We start from the raw sequence: 8414 nt of genomic DNA, 5'->3' as shown, positions 1-8414 counted from the left end.
ATTTACTCCTCAACTGTAGACTTGATCGTGCTGGAAAACATCTAAAAATAAAAGAATCATTGCATGAATGTCACTGTGCTTGCAGATCACCCTGAGGGCTTTGGGTTGTCCTTTCAGAAACGCTTTGAAGGCCCTGAAGAGGAGCAGTGAGGAGCGGCAGAGCAAGTGGACAGCGGTGGTGTGCGCTGCCGGCTGCAGCTGGATGATTCAGGGCTGAAGACGCCACGGTGGCGACCGCCTGAGACATCTCTCCTACGGACCTGAACAGAACTAAATACAGAGGCGGTCACCAACGAGGAGATACTAGGTCTGGTTCATGTGGTAGCTGTCACGACAGGCACCGTATTTCCACCACCAATCGAGGGAGCTTCACCGGAATACTAATCTCTAAGGACTACATTTCACAACCTCGCACTTTAAATAATGAGACGTCATGGCGTCAGTGTTCGCATCAGCCAAAGCTTTATGGCCAATTCTCTAATGCTCACTCTTCACTCGCAAGTCTGTTTCGGAATGTTCAAAATTTGAGCCGCTTTATTCCCCGTGTTTGTTTTCCTGTTGCCGATCTGTACCTTGTCTACCTCTTGTGATTGATATCTGCCTGCCTTTTTGACCTTCTTGCCTGTTTTCGTTTACGTCTCTGATTTCGTGTTATCATGTGTTTGCCCTGTTTGACCCAGCTGCCTGACTACGATTAAAGTAGCCGCAAATGGATCCTCTCACGCCTCCGGCGTATTACAGTAGCGCCCAAATGCTTCGGTCGCCATTAAAAACATAATAGTCATATATAAAAGGAGAAGGAATATCAGTCGACAGTTGAACCATGGAATAAATAAATTGAAGTCAAATAGCAAATGTATTTTTTATTTTTGTATTTAAGATTTATTTTGACTATATTAATGCGACTCGTTAGAAATGGGCAATGACTGATTTTTGTCTGATAATGAGGTTTTACTTCTATCATTTTAGTTTTAATGAATATAATAATAATAATAAATATTTTTCACGTGAACCAAAGAATCCTGAAAAACGTATATTAAATGTGAGATTCCTGCAGGACAAGTGCAAAGAAGCTTCTTCCAACAATAATTTTGTCTTTATTTTGATCATAAACTCAACGTAAATGCTTCCCAAATGTCCTTTCGCTTTTTAAGATGGCAGACTTTTAAAGCCTACAAACGATTTTAATAGATGTAAGACGCTTTTTAAACGAAGAAATCTCTCAGCAACTGGTTGTTCGCGAATACTTTTAACATAACCTACTACAAATGTTGTTAAATGATGGTCACGATGGACATATGATTCATTTATTAGGCTTTCTGTTCTACTGAAAACTAAAACTGTTTGGAAAATGCCTACTTCTGTGAAAATGGGCTTACGGGTCTTTTACTTATGAATAAAACCATATATTAATAAAATAATATGACAAACACTATGTAAAAGTGGTTTGTAAGAATACGTAGAAGAAGAAGACGCCCAGCCCAACGTGGAAAAACAAGACCGCGCCACTTCAGGAAATATCATAATAACGCTAAATGGATTCGACTCAGAGGAATTTAATATAACATATTTTATTAAAACCATAAAGTATTATTATTAGCTAACCTCGTGAGTAAACTTGATTAAAGTTGCATATATATCAAAGCATGTATGACAGAAAAACATACTGACCGATAAGACAAAAGCTGCGCTTCAGAAAGCAGCTGCTTTTTCAGGAAGACTAAATCAAATCTACAGTTTTTTCTCGAGGTAGACGCTCGAGAGAACATCATCTGGACTGTGATTGGTCCATCCCAGACCCTAATCTACTGTGATTGTCATCATCCCGACTTAATCGATCGTGATTGGTCCATCCTGACCTTAACTCCATCGCATTGGTCCAACCCGACCTTACTCTACCGTGATTGGTCCATCATCCCACTTATTTCCGATCAGGATTGATCCATCCTTACAATTCATTCGACTGTGATTGATCCAATCCGTAATTCACAGATCGATTAGATATTTGCATGCAATTTTAGGGAGGAAAACAATGGAAAATGATTAAAACATTTGCAAGAACCTTGTGTCAAAACTTTGTGTTAAATGGGGAACATTAATGTAGAAATGTATGATAAAACTGGTTATTACAAATGCATAAAACATCTCATTGGCGCACTATGGGATATTTCTATCCTTTATGAATTATTATTAATGATACTTTATTTACAATTACACAACGTTTTGTGCATTAATTCACAGTTTATTATGAGCATTATTATAACTATTATGGCATTTAAATACAAAGTAGCAAATATATTTTTTAAGCAGTATGGTGTTTGTGTACAATATATTGTTAGTTCAACAGGAAACTGTCACAACGCCCCTGGCCTATGTCTGCGCAGAGGAGTGATGGGCAAGCTGCATGCTGCTTGAGAGTTGAGAGGGTCAGGGTCAGTGGTGTCTCTTCAGGTTCTAGGTCATAGATGGGAATGAGAGGAGGTCAGCTTTTCCTGAAAAGAGGATACAACACCAATGAGGCAATGGAGCTGATAGTTAACTATAGGGGTGGAACCAAGAGAGACGACGAGCAATATTGAGAACTGCTGGAGTGTGAGCACTTTTTCCTGTGTGAATGAACTCAGCAGCTGATGTTTGTATCATATGATCTGCTGGAAGTAAAGAGATAAGGAATATAAATTTGTGCCCTTCATAAAAGAATGCGTAATGGACTGCAAAGGAAAATAGTTAGTCCAACAATTCAAATTTGTCTTTTACAGCAAAGTCCAGTCAATCTTCTCAGATTTCGCTTGTTTACAGCAAATACACTGGTGTAAATGTCATTTTAATGGCACTAAACCTAATCAAAAGAGATATTAATCATTTTGCAAAACATAGTTTTAAGCTTAGATGGGGAGGATGTAATTGTAACGTATGGTTTCAGTTGGAGATGGTGTTTCCTATCTGTCAGTCACTACTTAGTTACGTATGTTGTGATTTATAGACTGGGGTCTCATTTAAGCCCTGATTTGCTCTGGAGAGAAGTGCGTTAACTCATCCTTGGGGCTAAGCGTCTGCATGTTTCTAATTAAAGTTTATTTCAGACAGAAACGAAGAGGAGAAGCTGAACCAGTTTGCTCATAAAAGCCAAGAAAACAGCCGGTCGCCTCCTATCTCCTCCGCTGACAGCCACGTCTGGTCTGGTCTGGGCTGAAGCTGTGTTTGTGGATGGTTTATGCATCTGCTGAGCAGAATGAGCATGTGCCACAAAGTGAGCGCCTCTCCTCCCCTCATGGGGAGGAGGGAGCCCCTTGTCACTAACCAGGCTGGCTTTTTCTGCTGTGGGTCCCTGCAGATCTTTGAGTCCTCCTGCAGCTCCTGTTTTGTCTGGCTCATGTGATTTTGCTGTGTCATCTTTCCACTGCTCTTTAGTCCCAGTCCTGAGCTCCTTTGCAGAGATGATTGGTCTCTCTGCGTGGCTGTGGTTCATGACCAGGCCTTGGCCTCTGGTTCTTTCACCCCGGAGCTGATCAGTTTGACTCTGAAGGACTTGTACTTCCATGTCTCGACATTCTTCCTTGACACAGACCTTTTCTTCAATTTGCGCTTATAATGAGCATGGTAGCATGAAGTCCTCTCTTGTGCACCCTGTGTCTTTACAATGGCTGTAGAGGACGCCCTGGTTCTGTTAGCGAAGTGTAAGTTGAACTATCTTGATGCCTAGTCGCTTCCAGAAACCTAATCACAGATTATAAACTACGCCTGGACTATATGACCCAATTTTCCGGATATTGTCATCTGAATGGGAAGTATGATATCGAAAGCATAGAAAAAAAAATCGCTGCATTGTGTTTGCAGATGTGCAAGATTGATTTCTTCATGCTTTTGATGGTTTAACTCCCTACAACATTCTTCTGTGTGACTGATTTACTGTAAAGTTTACTATTTGGCCTTTAAATGATAAACCTGATCTCATACCGAGCGCGCTCTGCATCTTTCACCAAACAACAAATTACATTCTTCAAATAAAATCGTAAGCTTCTCACACGCGCGCTGCCTCGCTTATTCCGCATTTATTTGCTTATCCTCAGCGATATACACAGAGAAAAAGGGTTTTATGAGACATTCAGCATCTCGGCGCTTTGGGTTGTCCTTTCAGAAATGCCTAAAGTCCTTTTGAAGAGGTGATGCAGGAGCAAAAACAAACAAAAACTGGAAATATTTAAAGAGAACTGTGTGCTGGTCTGTTCTTTTCTATATTAAGGACTCACAAAGGCCTCCTGGTATGAATCCATCTATTTCTGTAAGATAAAATCCATATTTCAAACATTTTTTCACTTCTGCTGACTGTGGAATCAGAAACCGATGTGAATGATGATATACCACGATAGGTCAGGCGATGCTTGAAAACCAGCCTCCTTGGCTTATATCAGAATCATTTGAGATTTTCTCAGAAACAAGCTTGAAGTGGAATTATTGTTTGAGCTGAGCGTCTCTCTCTAAATCAAAAAGCATGCAGATCGCGTGGTACATCATCTTCCAGGGTTCCACAGTCAGTGTTATTAAATCATCCACAACGCTGTCTTTGAAATCTATTTTTAGGTTTTTTAAAACTGATCAAGTTCACATGCTTGAGTGTCTAACCTAAAATGCTAGCTCCAGGAGAAAGAGAGGTAATGGAAACCAAAAGATAGACAGTTATTCAGTGAAGAGCAGACAGGCTGAGTGGAAAAACAAGACAAAGTTCAGATCCAGAGAGGATCATGGAGCGAAAGACTGAAGTAACTGGGTCGAGCAAAATACTGTTTCTAAGACTAAACAGGAGAAGTTGAATGAACAAAGCTGGGATCGCCAGTTCAAAAACACACTGACAACGAAAAACAACCAGAAAGCATATAGGGAGGAGGAATGATTGACAGCAGATGAAGAGAAAGCCAGAAAATGAATTAATAATTAAGAGTGAGAATATAAAACCAGAAATATAAACCAGTTAAATCAGTATAACTCTGACTTTATAACTCACAATTTGAGAAAACACGCCCAAACAGCAACAGTAATAATTATAATGTGTTTGTGAAAGAAGAAAGCTTTCAACAAACCAGAGGGCACTTCTTGGTCAGAGCAGTGTGCTGACTAATACTCCTACCAGACCCAGGACTAATTACTGCCCAGGTGTCCTCATACATCATCTCTCATTTAACTGGAGATCACAGTCTACCACAGCATTTATATCTGTGTCACAAGATGAGGGATTGCAGACATGAAGAAATGCAGAACACAGATTCATGCCAGCAGAAAGATAATAACTGATGGACTGAATTACAATAAAGATAATTCTTCTGTATCGTGTTCTGTGTCTCTGATGGTGACTTGAAGATCCTGTGGATCCCCACACTGATCATCTTCCAGCCCTTGTCTGCAAATAGTGTGTTTTAAGAAGAGCTACAACGTGTATGTTCTTGAAGAGATCACATATCAGTTGTGATTCTGTGAACTTTTAAACCATTACAAATCTACATCTGCAGGACACCAACTCACTATATTATAGCTAAATCTGAAACACACTTTAGGTCGTTGGTCTAACAGGATAAACATTTATTTAACACTCTAAAACTAAATGTTTTAAACATAAATATGAATAAAACAGACAGGAATATTACAAGGCGCCAGATGGAGTTGAGCATGTCTCATCAACTCTGCTATTTTGAATTAATAAAAATGAGGAAACTGTTGGTTTAAAAATGTGGGCAATGATTTGAAACTTAAAGCGTCATTTAATGAGCTGGTCTGAGGCGTATGGATCCATGCAGCTTTATTAATGAAGGCATGGTCAAAACAGGCAGGCGTCAAACAGGAGCAAACAGATGTATCAGAGACGAGGCAAACACAAAACTAGAACAGGCGAAGGTCAGGGTCAGGCAGCAAACAATCAGAAACACCGAAGACAGGTAGGGTCAAAACGAGGGGAAACTAGAAACAATAATCCAATGGCAATCTACAAAGAAACAGGCGAACAATGCAACCTGCAGTTGAGTGCTTGCTGCAGTATTTATAGTCCTGGGACAGAAGTTGTCGTGAGAGGGAGTGAATGCAGATCACCTTAGAGGTCAGGGCCTCTGCTGGCTTGGTGACAGCACTGGCTACATTTAAATAAGAGTCATTTGAACAACCATTTTAAGTTTAATTTAATGCGATGCTTTAATTTGTCCAATTATTTTCTTTAATTACTAAATTACAGAAATCATTTTTTTGTTTGTTTTATTTAGAAATTCAGCTAAACAATAGTGCAGTAAGATAAAGTTTTATCTGAACAGGTTTCATACTTTTCTTCTCTAATAAGAGTGCATACTAAACAATAGAGCTAATAACAGCTCCTAGTTTTAAATATTAACTTGGTAAAAATAAGAGAAACACAAGCATTATTTTCACAACATCAAAGTAAGGGAAAACTCTGAATTTCTATTAATTAATAACAGAATTGCTGCAGGGTGCAGTATTTTGATCATTCTGAAGTTAACTATAAATAGATAAGCTTTAGTCTCCTTTTTGCAAAAGAAAAAATAAATAAAAAGCAACTTGTATATTTACTATCGAATAAGCTTTATCTTTTAAACAAAATCTGACTTACAGTGAAACAGAAAATGAATTAAGGAATTTAAAAAACAAAATAAATTAAAAACAAACATTTAATAAACATCTTGTGGAGTAGACCCTTTACACTGTAACTGCAAGCTGATTTTTCAAAGATTGAATTTGGTGCCAGCTCAACCTTCCAAGGTTAAGAAACACCTGCTGATAAAAGAGAGTGTTTTTCTATACACTTTATAGTTCAATGCGCGTATATATCAGTCCAACAAGAAGACAGAAGGCCTGAGAAGGCTGTCTGGTTCCACTGGAATTGCCATTCAAGACATGGGCATCTGGAAGGGGTCTAGCTGTGGACTTCTTCATCAGCACAGAGGACTCCTACTGTATTTGGTTGTATGAGTCCTTGTCAGACATCCTAACAAAGCAAAAACAGTTTCAGTCTGTCATATCAATAACTAGTAAGGAAGGTATTCAACACTGAAAATAAAAGTTCAAAATATTCATCATATGATTCCTTCTGAAAAATAGCAGCAGACAGTCTTCTTTAAAGAGATAGCTGATCCAAAATGAAAATAAGATTCTATCCGCTACTCCTATGGTAATCCAAGATGTACAGATAAACATCACATTTTCAGTTTGGGATCAACTATCCTTTGATGGATTGTGCTGGATACTCCACTCAAAATGAAAATTTAGGCATTTTCCAATCCCAGAAAAGTTTTGTTTGCCCTCTTTTCAAAAGATCACTACTGGCTTCTTCACTCTGCCTTCTAACTCTTCTATATCATCAGCATGGAACATTTGCTTCTTTGTGCAGCATTACTGTCTGGGCTAGTTATAACGTTGACCGATGATTTCTGATTTGAATGTCTTCCAGTTCTGTTCCTTGTGTCTTTACTTTGTGTGTTTTGTAAGTAGAGTGCCACTGCTTTAAAGTTAAGGTCTTTGAAAGGCAGGCAACTTTAAGGATTTACTTTAAATGTACAGTAATGCAAGTGAATCAAGTAATCGTTTCAGAGCACACTCAGCAAAACCCACAAGACAGACAGAACGCTAATCCTATCCATTGCATCTTGCAATGCCCACACCAGGCGGGATTGCGTGAAAGTGAGATAAGTGCACTTTTAGGCATTAAATGATTTAAAAGTGCATAAACATTCCAGGAACAAGGAATATCATTTCAGCATAACTCATGTTTCAGTCTATAATGTTTAAATAGCTGTGATCTTTTCACAGTTAAAATGAACAATGGAATACGTTTCCAATGCATGCTGCCTTATCACCCGGAAACACAACAGTTTATTGTTAGAAAGCATCCATTTGTACATTTGATAATGCTATAATTGAATTTATCTTTATATTAAACCATGGCATCAAAACTAACTCAAGGGAATGCAACGCACAGTGGCCTCCACATGCCAATGACCCATTACCACATTGTTTTCTGATGATCGCAAAACAACTCTTCAAACGATGCAAGAACAATATATCGATGACAAAGGGCCGTGGAAACCACAGGCTTTACAATCGCTAGTTCAGGTGAAAGTACTCCAGATTTTACAGTGCTGGGGCAAACAAACCCTCCATCCAAAATCACACACACAGGATGGTTTTCACCACAAAATGCCCTGAATTATTTTAAATAATCTTGTACTCAAACACCCCTTTGATGAGAAGGAAAAATAACAGCCGAAGTCACGACTATGCTTCGCCTAATTCTCCTTCCAGAAAATAGTCAATCCAACAGTGTCTAAAGGTTTACAGCTCTAACTGCTGACCAACAACTCTAGGAAATCACATGCAGATGCAAACTGTCGCTACAGTGTCATTATGGCGTCTTCTAAACT

The sequence above is a fragment of the Puntigrus tetrazona genome, chromosome 3, assembly GCF_018831695.1.
Source record: "Puntigrus tetrazona isolate hp1 chromosome 3, ASM1883169v1, whole genome shotgun sequence".
In the NCBI taxonomy this organism is placed as follows: Eukaryota; Metazoa; Chordata; class Actinopteri; order Cypriniformes; family Cyprinidae; genus Puntigrus; species Puntigrus tetrazona.
Note: the sequence above shows the minus strand (reverse complement) of the source record.